Here is a 3645-nt window from a genome sequence, read left to right on the forward strand (position 1 = left end):
CGAGACTAACGGAGCATTTACGGTTCAGCNACGGCCCGTCGGAAGGCCGTATGGTGCATTCACGGCCCGTTAAAAGGCCGTATAGTTTATTTTATGGACCGTAAGCAGGACTTACGGCCAGCTTAGAGCACCATTTGGAAGGCAACCCAGAAGGCACCTTAGGAGGGATTTCCTATGTATTTTCTTATGTGTTTTATGGTTCTATTAAGACAATTACGGAGGCTATATATAAGTGGTTTCATTTTCCAAGTACCGCCAGTGTATAATTACAGCACCTGTCGTACCAACCGCGTGCTTACGCGCTCGGTACGCCGAGTACGCGTTTACGCGTTTGGTGCACCAACTACCCGCTTACGCGTCTGGTGCACTTCTGAAGCACTAACTAATTAGGGGGGAGGCGCATCAGTATATAGACTACGTAGTCTGCTTCATACAATCGACAGTCACCACCGTCTAAATGAGCATACGATACTATACGTATTTCGTGCCCCTAGACACGACTCACTTGTACCATTAAATTGGTACAAACACTTACCTTACTAACTATAGCTTTTTTTCCTTTATACTTAAGCCAGAGCTTCTAAAAGGAAGCGTTATAGCTAGTTATCCAATTAGGCCTCTCTTTCCAGTTATTTTAGCAGAATTGCTTAAGGTTAAGGTATAGTAGGTAAGCTGCGTAGTAAATAGGCGTCTAATTAAGCGCCATATAGTATTTTTAAAGCTTCGCCTACCTATAATTAATATTAATTTTATAGAAATCCTTAATCGCATCTTAATTAGGATAATTCTTTATTATTACCTTAGTTAATCAAGCTTTAGCTTCTTTATAGTGTCTTATTGGAAACTCTATATAAGGGATAACTTCCTATATCGCGCTATTACGCCTAGCCTTACTTCTTCCTTTAAGCTTAAGTATAGCTTGCTAAAGCGGCTTAAGAAGCTAAATATATTGCTTAATATTGCCCTAATTATAGGAAGTAGGGCCGCCGACTTATACGTAGAGAGGGCGATTAAGAGGCTTCTAATACGGATTTAGATTCTTTCTACATTGTTAACTAGACTTAATCATCGCGAACTTCCTATTTTACTTATTAATATTATATTATATTATTAAGGAAATAGGGCCTTAAAGCTTAACAGCCTGTTTAAATGTTATTAAATAACTGTTCTACCTAGTTTTAATAGGCTTAATAAGCTTAAGGACTTTAAAATTGGCACGCGGTAGTATAGCGTTCTCCTCTTACTAAAAGGTATAGAACTACTTATACTTTTATAGCAAACAGATTAAGTAAATAAAATTAATAAGAGTTCTAAGCAAGCCTTTCTTTCGCCACTCCTTTAGGAACCGCTACTCTTCCTATAAAAGTCTTAGTTTTAATTAAATTAATAATAGGAAAACGCCTACCTACCGTTAAGGTCTTATCACCGTTCTTAAATATATCTTTATTAGTTCTAAATAGACTTAATTAAGCTACTAGATTAAACATATGGGTAGTATACCGCACTTAACATTACTATTTATTAAATCCGAGCTTTACTGCGAGGAAGTTAATATAGGTGTTATTATTATAGGCGTTATCTATAACGAACTAGCTAATTTAACTACTAAGATTATACTTAATAATAATATTGCCAATAACGTTATAGTAGTTATAGCCGCTATATAGGCTAAGCTGCCCTAGTAAAGCAAGTATAAAGTCTTAAATCTAACCTTAATTATCTAAATAGTAAACGCAGACGCTAGTAAGAGCCTTCTTCCTATCGCGCGTTATCTAGCTATTAAATAATATATAAAATCTCGTTATTAATCGCGCTAGTTCTTCCGTTACTACACCTTTATTACTATTATATTTAGTAAGAACTTAATTATAAATTGCCTTGTGGTTTTGGTATAGATTAAACTTAGCGCCCTTATATACGGCCATAATTAGGGCATAAAATTTAGGTCACTTAACTTCTTATAGAGAGTGGTTTCCGTCGGCGATCTATAATATAACTACTTATTTAAAGATATTGGAGTTATAGGACTTAATAAGCTTATTAGCAACTGCTTATAATACATAATAGGTTCGTTAAATCTGCTCTAAAATAGTTAAGGTCTTCCGCTTTTAAGACATTGTATAATTAATAGGACTATAAGAATTAACTCAGTGGCCATCTATATCCTTAGCAAGGTATCCTACCGCAGAAGTAGTAGCTCTACTAGTCTTATATAATGTTACCTTAATCTTATATAGATGGCAGTATTTATATAAGAAAACGGTTGTTTTCTTACCAAATCTTTACTAGAGCCGCTAGCTATGGTCCTATATAAAGCTCGGAGTTCTAAAAAGGTCTTAATAAGGCCATTAATATTTCTCTATATGGTCCCAATTAAGGCCTTTGTATTCGTCCTATAGGGAGGTTAATTCTAATAAGGTATTGGAACCTTTATAGGCTTCGCTAGGCGCAATTATAGGCGCGTTCTCTACTAAATTAATAAGGCCAGCTTTAGTAAGATGGGAAGATATAATGTAAGCTTTGCAGTGTGTGGGAATTGAACAAGCAACTTAATTGTAAATCTATAGAAATCAGGTGGAATATATAAATGAATGTAGAGTCATGACCGTAGGGTCTATGACTCGATTTTAACCATATACGAGGTATACGAGGTACGGAGGACGGAGCAGAAAGAAATTTCCCCTTCCTATTTGGGAAAAGCGTGGTTTGGTGCCAAGACCACACCAAAATTTTGACTTCGAGCAACTCTATACCGACTTTTTAATAGAATCGACTTACTTAATCGCTCGCAACGTCCTCTATATACCTTCTACTGTTTTTCCTTACTGTTCTTTAACCCCAAAATGCCTTACTACGGCCTTACAACGAGGGCGCAGGCCGTAGTAATAAAGGCTTTAGGTACGCCCCTAAAACTAATTACTTAAGCTACCGGGATTAGCGGCAAGCACATCGGTAACCTATTAAAAAAGGCAGTAAAGAATAGCTAGCGTGCAGATTAGGTCCTCTTTAATAACTACCTTAAGAATAAGCCCCGCGTAGGGCGTACCAAAAAGATTACCCCCAATATTAAGCAGAGAGTCGTTAACGCTATTACATACGATCGTTATAGGCGTAAAAAAAGCAGCTAAAAAATCGCTTAAGAAATAGGAATCTCTACAGCGTCTATTTAAACTATACTTAAAAAGCATAGCTTCCGTAAGATAAAGCTAACAAGGAAGCCTAGATTAACCGCAGCTATAAAGAACGAACAGTATAGATTTGCAATAGCCTACCGCCACTAGACCCTGGAAGATTGGAAGGCTATAATTTAGTTAGATAAGACGAGTATCGTTTTAGGCCACCGCCGAGGGGGCTACTGAGTATGGCGACGATCCTACGAGGAGAAAAAATAAGCCTATAAAAGAGATCTATATAAACTGCGCTATAAGAAGCGTATAGGCGGAGCACTTACTAAATAGAAGTTTACGGCGGTATAAAAAGCTTTTACCCGATTAAATAGAGGTGGAATTAATTGGTGGCGATATTTAATGAATATCTTACTACCTAAACTTCTTTCTTTTACCTAGAGCCTTACGTGCTTAAATCCTAATACGATTGTACAGGAAGATAAGGCTACTTCTTATATTATAAAGATTCACTAAACCT

The sequence above is a fragment of the Cenococcum geophilum genome (genome assembly GCF_001692895.1).
Source record: "Cenococcum geophilum 1.58 unplaced genomic scaffold K441scaffold_4, whole genome shotgun sequence".
NCBI lineage: Eukaryota > Fungi > Ascomycota > Dothideomycetes > Gloniales > Gloniaceae > Cenococcum > Cenococcum geophilum.